This window comes from Callospermophilus lateralis, chromosome 4 (genome assembly GCF_048772815.1).
Source record: "Callospermophilus lateralis isolate mCalLat2 chromosome 4, mCalLat2.hap1, whole genome shotgun sequence".
Classification (NCBI taxonomy): Eukaryota; Metazoa; Chordata; class Mammalia; order Rodentia; family Sciuridae; genus Callospermophilus; species Callospermophilus lateralis.
Genome location: NC_135308.1, coordinates 33161118 through 33174424, shown reverse-complemented (window position 1 = coordinate 33174424; position 13307 = coordinate 33161118). Strand labels below are relative to the sequence as shown.

The 13307-nt window shown below is 34.0% G+C and overlaps 1 protein-coding gene across 1 annotated transcript in view; it reads right to left on the bottom strand.

Moving 5' to 3' along the window:
* Tenm3 (teneurin transmembrane protein 3) overlaps positions 1–13307 on the bottom strand; it is a 339337-nt gene that overhangs the window by 182911 nt on the left and 143119 nt on the right. Inside the window, exon 2 of the mRNA XM_076853679.1 lies at positions 9184–9421. The gene's annotated coding sequence lies outside the window, so the exon portion shown is untranslated. The remainder of the gene's footprint in view (positions 1–9183; positions 9422–13307) is intronic.

Genomic DNA, 13307 nt, shown 5'->3' with positions numbered 1-13307 from the left:
ATGGCAGTGATACCCTCACTTCTTGGCTTTTGCATTTGTGTGTGCTTAATGAAATACAAGATTCTTCACAATATTTTAGGATGAATTGTGGCATGATCTTGCAAATATTTTTTTAACCTCATAAAGGCTGGCTAGTTGTCTCATGGCTAAGTACATGAAGGGGTAGAAACCTTCTAAATAAGGTGTTAGCATCTTTGCATCTATGCGACCAAAATATCTGACAAGAACAAATTAGAGGAGATAAAGTTTATTCTGGGTCATGATTTTAGAGATTTAGTTCAGGTTCTGCCAACTCTACTGATCTGGGCCCAAGGTGAGGCAACACATCTTGGTGAAAGGGGAGTTGTGGAGGAGTACGACTCACCTTAAGGCAGCCAAAAAGCAGAGAAAGACAGGGGAAGGGGCCACAGGGAACAGGAAATTCTTCCAGCGCCTACTCTCAATGACCTACCTCCCCCAGTCACACTTTACCTGCCTACAGTTACTAACCAGTCGGTTATTCAAACTCAGATGGACTAGTTAGTTTACAGCTCTCACAATCCAATCATTTTACTTCTGAACATTCCAGCATTAGCACAGAAGCATTTGGGGGACTCTTAATATCTAAACCATAATATAAGATAAATATATAAGAAGAAATATAAGATAAATATATAAGAAGTGTTCCAATTTGGTGATATTTTCCCTGTTGGTGAGTGCTACCAAGCATATATTAATCAAAAATTAATAATTTATCCATTCAAAATATTCAAGAATGTCTAAGTAGTGCTTTTCTAGAAAAACTACTTCAGAGAGAATATTTGGAAAACTTAAATTTGGAAATATTTCCACCAATATATAATTCAGAATATATAACATTGCAAAAATAATACACGTCCTCTAAAACAATTTCTCACTTTCTAAATTGCTTAAGGGTTTCCCTACACATGGTGCTATAGTGAATTTTTTTCTGTTTACTTACAATGTAAAAATACAACCACCACCAGTTTGCTGGAAATGCTGTAGGTGAACACAATATCTTTACTTCATTTTTATGTGGTGCTGAGGATCGAACCCAGGCCTCATGTGTGCTAGGCAAACACTCTACCACTGAGCCACAACCCCAGCCCCAAATTTCTTTTCTTTTCTTTTCTTTTTTTTTTGGTGCTGGGGATTGAACCCAGGGCCTTCTGCATGCGAGGCAAGCACTCTACCAATTGAGCTATATCCCCAGCCCCTTATAGAATCTTTGAGAAAGTGTTACCCATCCAATTTTATGAAGAAAAAAGATAAAAATGTATGAGTACTCAGACTAAGGTTACATGGCTAGACATATGTTGAGATTTTAATAGAGATCTGTCTCAAAACCAATGCTTTCCCAGTATACCAGGACAAGAAAGCACCAATAGTATATTAGTATAGGATATAATTGGAATAAGATGATTTTGGGTGGTAGCATTTTAAGTGGTTCAGAATATAAAGTGAGATGTTACAAAATCATAAAGAGGGTCAGAGCAGAATCAGAGGGGTTATCACATAGAATTTATTAAGCTTAGGTGGTTAATTGCATGTCCAAGAATTTAATCTTATGGGCTAAGAAGAAAAGGTTCTCAGAATACTGTAATAGAAAACAAGTTTTACCTCAGGTATGAAATAAAAGGAGAAAGAAATAAAATAGGCAAGAGTATATTAAGGAAAAATGAAAAAATGCTGGAATAGATAAGCAATTATCTTTGACAGGGTATATATTAATTGGTGATGAAACCAGAGGATGAAATTCTGGAGAAAAAGACAGCTTTAAAATTGAACAAAAATTAATTCTAGGAAAAGATAAAATCATCAGTTAGCAATAATTTTAGGTAGTGATAAAACACACACATGTAATATACAAAAATATACAGAGTAAAGATGATTGAGACATATTCACAGACAATTTAGTGAAGGCAAAAGGATTTTTAAAACAGCCTCACAAAACAGTTGCTGAGGAAGAGAACGAGGGTGCTTCAAAATGAAGAGGTCATATTCAGAAGGAGATAATGATTAAATCACAGCCATTAACTATGACCAGAGTAAAGGCATCCATGACCTTTTACTTTGATCATGTTCACAGAGAAGTGACTAGAAATGTGTCAGGAGTAATTAAGAATTCATTTCCCTAGGTACTATGGAAATTAAGGTTATCATATATGAATATTTTATCCAGAACCAAACATTACCAGGATATACAGTATTGCAATTTAGTGAAATTATGCTTGCAGAAATAATTGAAGGTCTATAGTTAATGATTAATGCATACTTTCTTGGTGTTTTAATTGCTATTAAAAAGAAACTGGTTCACACTAATTAAACAAAATAACACTCCCCTCTATTGTACAGTACCTTCATCAGGCACAAAATACACCTGAAGCTTTCAACACCTTAAATAAAACTGGGGTCTACTTTCTGACTGATGTGGAGACAATGCATCTTTCAAGGCTTTTATTGATTCATTCCAAACATTTACTACTTAAGTTAATTAAACGTCTCAAGTATATGAATAGTTGTCTTTCATTATTAATTGAAGATTTTTTTTTTCTTCTTAAGAACAAAATTATCAGACTTGGGGTTCTTGCCTATAAGAATTCACCTATTTCTTTTCCAGAAAAGAAGTGAGAAAACCAAGAAATTTTGTCCTGGCAAAACTAATTAAGGCTTCATTTATGTCTGGCCTCCCTATTACATAAATAAAAGTTATACATAAATAAAACAAAAGAAAAATATGTTCTTATCATTTGGAAAGAGAAGAGCTACTCTCTGATAAATGATAGTCATTCAACACTTAGTCAATGAGGTGCCCTGATCCTAGGCAATTGTTGTCATTTGGTCATTATTTTTAAAAACATTAATGGGGCAACTATCATGTGCCAGGGGGTTTTACCACCATTATTCCATTTAATACAACTTTATTTTGTGGAGAATTGTTATTGCATTGGAAATTGACCTCAGATTTAAATAATTTGTAGGTGATCACACAGATAGTTAAAACAGTGGAACTAGGGTTAAGAGCCAGTTTTATCTGACAGCAAAGCATTTGCTCTTCTCACAATGTTACACTGTCATGTATCTAGGTTTTACTCAGAATATCTATCAATATTGACACCTGGGAATTACCTTCATTTTAGAGCTACTATTACAGCCTACTTTCTCATTTTAATTATTGGCATGATTTAGGCTAAACAACCAAGTGAAGCTACAGCATTACAAACAGCTAATAATAATCTCACATTTTTAAAAAATCATGGTTTTGCTTTCCTAATTGTAGTGACCATCTTTGAATTTTAGTTTCACATGTGATTAGAATGAAAGCTTTTTAAAAAAGTTCAGTGTTAAGAATGGTTTGGGAAGCCTCAATTATAATGCCAATGGAGATACATGGATGGAAGTTCATTCTTTATTATAAATTCAGAACCAAACTTTATTTTTATTTTACACTTTTGTGAATACAGATTTACCTTTAAATCTAATATTTTATATTTAAACAATTGAACTTCTTGAATAATATTTAATATACTCTCTTCAATTTAAGTTTCCCCTTTTCTTTAGATACTGTGAGAAGAAAATATAGACAAATACATTACATTTACTTTGGGAACTACATGTTTTGGAAGTCAAAGAAACTTTTTCTGTGAAGGAGTCAATAAAAGGTAAAGTATTTGCTATAAATTGGCAATAGAAATCAGGAAAATTCAAATCTGGAGTCATACCTGTATTAGACCAGAGGCACCTCTTACATTTGATCATATTCTTATTTGCCTAGGTATAAGAAACTACAGGCTTAAATAAGCTTTATTCTTGGGAGCAAAACTTTGGTAACCCCGGCCCTCTTTGTCCAGAAAAAATATTAGTTTATTCTGTAGAACTGTCCTAGTCTTGATGATGAATTACATGGTCACTACAGAGCTTAGGCACTGAATTAGGCCTACAGTAGCTTCCTGATTTATCCTCTTCTCACAGTGTAGGTTTTTAAAATTCATTATTATTATTTTATTTGTAGTACTGGGGATTAAGACCCAGAAATGCTATACCACTGAGTTACATCTACAACCCTTTAATTTCTTTTTTTTTTTTTTTTGAGAAAGGTCTCACTAAATTGTCCAGACTGGCCTCAAACTTGTGATCCTTCTGACCCAGCCTCCTTGGTAGCTGGGGTTATGGGCAGAGCTTCTGTGCCTGGCTTTACTAGGCAGTTTTAAAGAGACAACTTGAAATAGGCCTTAAATATACATGACACTTAGCAAATTCTTGTACGTTATATTTCCTCCTTCTATTATTGTTACAAAAGCAAACATATCTCCTTACAGACCTTTTGAGAAATACTGTAATTATTCAAGATGCCATATTTTAAGAGAACCAGAATATGACACGTGTGTGTGTGTGTGTGTGTGTGTATGCATGGTACTGGGTATTGAACTCAGGAGTATTCTACCTCTGAGCTATATCCCTAGATCTTTTAAATTTTATTTTTAGGCAGGGTCTTGCTAAGTTGCCCAGGCTGACCTTGAACTTGTGATTCTCCTGCCTCAGCCATATGAGTAGCTGGGATTACAGGTGTGTACCATGATGCCTGGTTTTCCAACTGACCATTATCATAAGTTTAGATGAGTAAACTTAGGCCCAGGTCCAATTTTGAAATTTGTTTTCAGTAACCTTAACTATTTTATTTTTGTATCACTTTTCCATATTGTGTGATATTTTCCCCCCAGATAATCCAGGGTCTCCCCAAGCTATGTTTAACAAAAAGATATGGCATTAGTTGGTCAATTAAAGTCAACAGGCTACCTTCCCAGGCATATTTCACTTGAAGCTATCTATTATCTTTAATTATGAAAGATCTTACCACTTACTACCTTCCTAATGGTAGTTGGTTCTCAGTAGGTAGGTGGGGCACAGTTTTTCACTTGGTAATGTTTTCCCCTCGTGCCATAAGGTCAAAATGTGTTGCCCACAGTTTTTATAGGCAAGGCTGATTCAGACCCGGTTTTTGTATGATTGCCTTGCCTTTCCCTAGAACCACTTTAAAGTGAAGAGAAAAGAGAGAAATAAGGATAATATCTTAGTAAACAATACTTCTGTTTAGGTATTCCATCTTTTTAAAAGATGCAGCAATTGATCTCATATTAAAGCTGCCTAGGACACATCAATATTTAAATTAAAAATGCACTAATAAAGATGTAATCTAATATGCAATTTCATACATTAATAATTAGCAAAGCATTATAAACTGCACAGTAAAAAGCTATGGGAACATAACTAATGAACTACCAATGCCAAAGTAGACTTCATAATAAAACAAGACTTTAATAAATCTTTTATTAAATGGTTACAAATGAACCATTTTGTTAACATCAAATAGGTTACTACGAAGCTACTTAATTCACATATATAAATGAGGAACTTGAAGGCAATTAACTTTACAATTGATGAAGGTCAAGGCTTCTCAATGAGAGTTACTGTACTATACCTTTAAGTGCTACCTCTATACTAAGTCAATTCTAAGTTTTTTCTCAGCTGCTCTGTATTCTTGCAGCAGCTATTATTACATATTGAATCAGCTGAAGTATAAAATAAACAAAGCACAAGCTATAGGCCTTCAAGTACCTTAAAGGTGAATTATCCAAACTCTAAAAAAATAGCTCAAGGGAAAGGAATTTTAAGGAAAACCATAAGCAAGTCTTTGGTATTATGTGTAGGCAGTGATTATTATAGAAAAATGATACAATAATAAGAATTTGCTTATCAACTGCAAATGCTTATTTAGATCTTGATGTGATTCTAGTAGCCCTAAAACTCACTGGAGATTATAGACCAGAGCTACTTATTTACTGAGTAGAAGTGTACAGTACATGATAATATTGATTGTCTTCAGGAGAAGCAAATGTTAAATTCATTAGAGAAAGGAAATAAACATTTTTATAGAAGCAAGAAACTGGTGGGAAAAAATGCTTTCTAATAAATCAAAATAAAAGCTACACTGAAATACAAGACAAGGTGGAAAATGTTTTATGGTTTCTCTGCCCATTCATATAAACTGCAAATCTCCAAATTACTGAGATTTTCATTTTATAACCAACTATTATGAAAATGTGCTCAAAGGAGAAAGGGGAGGAAACTAAGAGAAGGAAAACCTAGATTTCTATCTAAATATAACTGAATTTTATACTTTATATCTTATAACCTTTTCATGACGGTTTCAGAAAAGTGAGAATTAATGAGTATACATACAGATTCAAATAACTGCCATAGATGAAACTATATATTGGATTTAAAAATAGTTAAAGGCAGGTGTAAGTCTGGATAAAGTTGTTAATATAGCTGAAATCAAGCCTGAGAATCATACTCAATAGGGAACCTTAACTAAAAAAGGAAAAATCAATGATAAATAAGACTGGTTCTTCACCTCAAGAGTTCCAACCAAGTGAGACTATTAAAGAAACCACAGTAGTACTGTGTTGGTACAGTGGGAGATTTTCACTTCACTGCTTAGGTTGATTCACTGAGTACCTGCGAGTTGAAAAATTATTTCTTCTGATTAGCAATACTATAAAATATGAACAATGGATAACGAGAAAATGATAAAACTATATTACAGACTAAAATTTGTTAACGTGACACACAATTTTTGTATTTCTATTTTATATTTCTATTCATTAGTGAGATAATATCAACTGCTTTTTCCCCTACAGCAATTCATAATACTATATAATGTAATTCCATTGGTGGATTATTAATGGTATTGCTTTAAACTGGAAGAAAATCTCAGTAACTAGTCACCTTGGGAATGATTTCTTCCTTTCTTTCCTTTTTTGAGAGGGCAGTACTAGGGATCAAACCCAGGGCCTGGGACACACTAGGCAAGTGCTCTACCACTGAGCTACATCCCTGAGGAATAATTTCTTGTATGGTCTGAATGTGGAGAATCAGCTATAACTTCACATGTACCATGGATTGACTGTTTTCTAATGAGCCACTTCCTTTCCTAAATCTCCCTCCAACCAATATTCATTAGTATAATTTCAGGAATAACAAGAATAAATTCTTTCTCACATTTATTCCAAATCTTTTCACTATAACACATGCCTTCAAGGAATACTAACTGTTCTATTGACAGTTTGCAAAGCTTTTCTGCTATACAACATCACTAAAATTAGACATGTTTCTGATGGTTTAATTTGACATATTTCATAAATATTTGTCAAAACAATTATTGTCAACTACAATGCAATTATCCATATTCAATTTGATGACTCAACTGGAAAATTACTTTTTCCTAACAAAATTTTTCCAAATGACAATAGTGAATCAGTGTTGATTAGTTGTTCAGTGTGTACTAATTAATTACACTGGGTAAATTTAGCTCTATGCTAATAACCTCAGGAAAAAACCAACTGGATATATGACTCGTTGTCCTAGAGGAAGAGAATGGTGCTATTTGGCTACTTTTCCTTTCCTTTCTCTTTCTAATTTCTCCCAGAAGAGTGTTCAATAATACAAAATAAACAATAAAACTCAACTACTCTTGGCTGACACTATAGATAAAAAGATAAGAGTTCTTTGGAACCCTGTTCTTAGGTCAAGAGTAAAAGAAAAGACAGATTTTTATTGTTGACAACTAACTGTGAGGACCTCCTACTAGCTCATCCTCAGGGCTTAAGTGGCGTAAATCATAGAACTAATGACAAGAAATAGCAGTTCATTCATTTTGAGACAATTTCTTCATCCAGCAGCTAATTTAAATGTGGCAGTTAGCCAAAGGCTCTACAGGGCCGGGCATCTGGGGGACATTCTCTCAGGGGTCCAGAGTCTTCTATTTTTAAGTTTTTATATCTTTTTCTTTGAGTCTAATAAAAGCTTGGGGCAGTGAAGAAATAAATAATAACAAGCATGTTAGGAGAACCTTGCTACAAAGCTGCCAAGGGCAGATCCTCCAATTCAAAATACAAAGGAGACACTGACCACTGAGGTTCTGTTCAAAGTAAAAGGTGAAATTTTAGTACCCAGAGGTATTTAATACTGAAATGGATTAGCTCAACACAGCTTTAACTGATTTACACTTCTGTATGAACAGATAGTCACCTGTCAGCCAGCTTGAGCTATAAGTCATAACTTCAGAAACTCATTCAATCATCAGAAGGTGAACAATGACAAAGAAAGATAGTGGGAAAGGGAGCAAGAACATGGGAAGAATAGATAAACTCTAGATAGGGCAAAGGGGTTGGAGGGGAAGGGAGGGGACATAGGGTTATTAACAAGGATGGAATGTGAGGATCACTATTATCCAAAGTGCATTATGAAGACACGAATTGGTGTGAATATACTGTGTATATTGGGGATCTGCTATGAAAAATTGTGCTGTATATGTGTAATAAGTATTGTAATGCATTCCGCTGGAAGACAAAGAGAGGTCCATGGGCCATCAAAGAAATAGGGAAAAACTGTCTGGTATAGTTTCAGATTACTAGTTGTCTGATTACAATCAGAGGATAAAATTTTTAGAGACAGACATTTTTGTTCACTGTAAGGAAGAATTTTCTACTAGAACTGTCCAAGAATTAATAGAGTGTCTTAGGAAATAAGGCTGGAAGGAACTTTAGAGAATAAGTCCAATCTCCCCATATTGTAAGAAACTAAAAATATCCTTTATAAATGGTCATCTGACTGGTGCTTAATTATTACACTATGATTTCACCATATAATAGATAAATATAGTCTTAAGAGATTATGGATGTCTACAACAAAAAGATGTTAAATATGTTCATTAAACCAACTGTCAGGAGACTGAAAATCACATTTTATATCTCCTTTGTTTTCTCTACCAGTCTGATAATTTGAAGAAAAGAAAAGGAAAACAAAAACAAAAACAAACAGTAGTAAGAAGAAGTTTACTGAGGTCATTTATTCTCCTCTCTTGGTGGGAACAAAATGTATGAAAAGAATGGGAAAGCTTACTGACCCAGCAACTAAACAATTACCAATAACCTGGAGCTGAAAAACACAGAAAATCTATGTATAATAAATTTTTCTTAATAAGGAAAAGGTGGACTATTTTCTTTTTAAATTTTATATATGAAAATGGCTTGTTGACTACTGTAGAATATGCCCAGTTATGCAGGTACATCATGTGGTGTAACAATCAAATGCTCTAAGAGGCTCAAACACAGGCATTACCTGCTTTCCAGTGGTACATTACTGCCAAGGACCCAGCTGTCCTGCAGCTGGACGGACTCGGGTGTGGTTTGCAGCTCGGCGGGCAAAGCAGCCGGCGGGGCCGGACTCTGGTTCCTTCTATTGGTCAGGGAGTTTCTATTGAGAGAAGTGATGGATGGATGATGCTGTGCAGAGTGCTGCTTATGGGAAGGCGGCAAAGGCTGCAGGGTAGACTGGCCTTGGTTGTTTGCAGGTTGCTCTGAAAAAAGAGAAAAGAAAACTCATATGGATATATATCTCCATACACACTACCAATTTCTTGGGGATCTGCTGTAGATGAATTAGAATTAAAAACTGCATATAAATCTGTAACCTAATAAATTTGCATATTATTCTATTAAGCGGGTGTTCAGTGACATTCTCTAAGAGCAAGTTTACCCTTGATACATAAAGTTCTAATTAATATACAACAGATGGCAAAATTGCTTTTGGTTTTAATTTGTTTCAGATTTTTTTTTTCATCTGGTTTTATTAACACCTACAGAAAACAGCATCTGACAGCTCCCCTAATGTGCCTTTAGACTTTAGCTTTTTTTAACAAACCAACCCTGAAATTAAATGGGTAATTTCGGTAGAACACAAAGGTTTTTGAAATGCATATAATCCCTATAATTATTTAATGGAGTTTTTTTAAGCTTTATTTAACTGCAATAAATTATTACAAGCTAGTTGCTAAACAGCAGTCGACTACTCTAGTTTAGTGCATTTCAAATAAGGCAGATCTGCACTATGATCTACTAATAGACGCTAAGTATTCTTTAGCAGAAGGTCACTCTGTGAAGCAGATGTTGTTTCATGGATACTTAACAGACTGAATCACATCTGATTACAACGTCAGAAGACTCATATACTTAATGACCGTTACATCCATTAGAACACACACAGAACAGATTTTCCAATTTCACAGTATGTAGTATAACTACATTTTGGAGTAAGTCACAGGTGACCAGAAAGACTCAAGCCATGTCAATGGTACAAATATTTTTTCTAGAACAGAATCATAAAGGACCAAACGACTTCAAAATATAAACACAAAGCTGTGTTGTATCTATGGTAAAATCCCTAAAGCTATTAAATCAGAAGTTAAAAATTGCAAATTAATGTAACCTTTGAGACTACTTTTCAATCTCATTACCTAGCTTTGGACATGCTAGAATCGACAAATACTACATTTTACCAAACAGATGTATGACTCTTTAATTTAATGCTAAACTTATTAAAGTTCCACATGCATAAGATGTCGATTTTTTGCTAAATGCAGTTTAAAATGCAATATAATTTTAAAGTGATGCATTAAATCATGCTATTAATATAAATGCACATATTAAAAGAGAATAGGAAACACAGGGACTATCTTTCATCTATATCGTGAATTCCAGCAGTGCTTATTAAGTCAAATAACATAGTCTAACACTGTAATTCCAGATGCATGAAATGAATCCATATGTAATAGTTTGAATATATGTATTATCAAACCTCTTTACAGGGTACAACAATAAAAACAACTCCTCACATAGCATATAACATCAGTAATTATCACACGTTTTGAATGGTCTCTAATAATCCATATCATATAATCTAATAACTAACAATTTCTCACTCTTGAAGTGAGGGATATATAATACCTAAGTATATGAAAACAGAGCTAATTCCTTGTGCTGCCTCTATTCTTGAAGTTCCCCATACCAGAAACTGCTCATATCCTCTTTGGGTCACTGGTTTGGTGCTCACAATAAATTACGAATGTCTATAGTTAAACTGAAATAAGCTTTTGAGAGCATGGGAGGGTTAAAACATCACATGTAGTTCTAACTGTATTAGAAAAAAAGAAACTAAAAATTTAAAAATAATGAAAAATTATCCAGGTATCATCTAAATATTAGTATGATCTCCCCCAGCACAGATTAAAGACTCTATGAATGGCTTTAAGGTGTATTTCCAGAAGCTGTTTTTAGAATGACATAGTGAATTGCCTAGATTAGGTGGGTGTCAATGGAATAAAAACAGAGGGAGAAAAGGAAGAAATATTTCAAACAATAAGGAAACAAGACAATGCCTAAAATGAAGTATAGGATCAGATGACCTTATGTTGTTTTTAAGCATGGTGCCAAAAAAGAATTGTTTTTACATGTTATATAAAAGAAGTCTTTATTAAATATTATACTATGTAAAGAGCAGTATATTAGAATTCAGAAAAACAAATTTAAGTTCTAAAATTTGGTCATCATGAAAACATACATGTTTTCTGATCTAAAAAGAGGGAAATAATACTGCCCCCATCAAGGTCTTAGTGCACTCTAAGGATTCAATGAAATCCATTCAACCATTCATTAATCATGTATTTGACCATTTATCCCACAAACTTTTACATACACTGTATGTTCTACTGATACGCTAAGTCTCTAAGAGGTGAAAACATTGTGTAATTGGTAAAATAAAGCATTTTGAATATTAAGACCATTATTGAATATCAAGAAATTTTTAAGATCCATTGTCATCACACATTTCAATAAGCTAATTTAGGATTCTTATTCTTAAAAGATATCCAGTGAGGAAAACTTCCATTTAAGTTTTCAAAAATGTGATGTTGTGGTTTTCCTTAGTTTATTCATTCTTTTTCAGCATTTATTGATAACTTACAGTGTAAAAGACACCATGCAAAGATCCACACTATTTCCAGTGATACCCAGGATAATTCAGCAATGTGTTCTGTCTGTTGGGAATTCTTTGATTTGATTAACCAGGATTACTAATAAATAAAGCTAGTCCAGATGACAAATACTAGGTATCTAAAACTTGAAGGAATAGAATTAGTGCAGAGTCCCAGGGAGACAGGCTTCATGGCCAGAAGTTTAAGTTCTGTAGTAGACTGAACAACAGAAGGAAAATCCAAGAATTCAACTAGGGTTAATGTTAGTTCTTGAGGTTTAGGCTAATGGTAGCTTATATGTGTATTTGTTCATACCAACTTAATCAAGATAGAATTAGTATATAAATTTTTATAAGTTAAGCACAGACAGAAAGGAAGACAGAATAAAAGAAAAAATTAAAGTGGGAAAGATAAAGCCAAATTTAAGATTAGTAGACAAAATGTCTGCTGTAGAGTTCTATAGATTTTTTTACAGTTTCAGTTGTAGATGTACACAATACCTTTATTTCTTTATTTTTATGTGGTGCTGAGGATCAAACCCGTGCCTCTCACGTGCTAGGCAAGTGCCCTGCCACTGAGCCATAGCCCCAGTTCTATAGAGTTTTGAAGCAGCAAATAATTATGTCCCTAAATAATGTTATTGCCAACATGAAGGGGGAGATAATGATCAGTTATATGACTTGGAGTTTCTTTAAAATGTTTGCTTAAGACAAATATTATTATTACTGCTACTGAGAATAAAGACAAAATTCTTTACGCCCTCCCATTTAGAATAACTGAACATCCAGAGAAATTGGTATGCCCAAGGTTCAAAATGGACACAAGGAGACAGATAGGGTTGAGATTTGGAGACTGGACAAGTGCTTGAGAATCTAATACAGGGGGAAGATTCACATAAAAAACACAAACACAGCAAATGCAGCCTTTGGCTTTAAACTAATCCCAAACTTGAGATTATTGAGCACTGCCCAGATTTGAGGAAAAGTTTTGGACATATGGCTTTGTGACAATCAGACCTCACAGTTACTAGGTTTAATGTTCCTGAAACGTACCTCTGAACATATCATTTTACTCCTGGAAAACTCGAAATAGCTTCCTGGTGCCTATCAAGCATAAATGAACTCTAAAGATTAATGCTATATTTGATCACAGGTAGCTAAAAATATATTTTGCATGCATTTCCTCCACATGTCCTCTTCATACTTGCTCCAATCAAGTTTCTTGTACCTGCAATATGCTCCACATCTCGCAGGCATAGTTACTTCTATCTGGAAAGATATTTTCCTCCATCTTTCTATATCTAAATCCTACTTACTTCGAATTATAAGAAAGATGACATCCCTTCTGTTCAAGTAGAACTCATTTCCCTTGCCTCTTAGTCTTAGAATTCTTTATTTGTTCTTTGTTCATGGTTCTATTGACTTTTTTCTCTGTA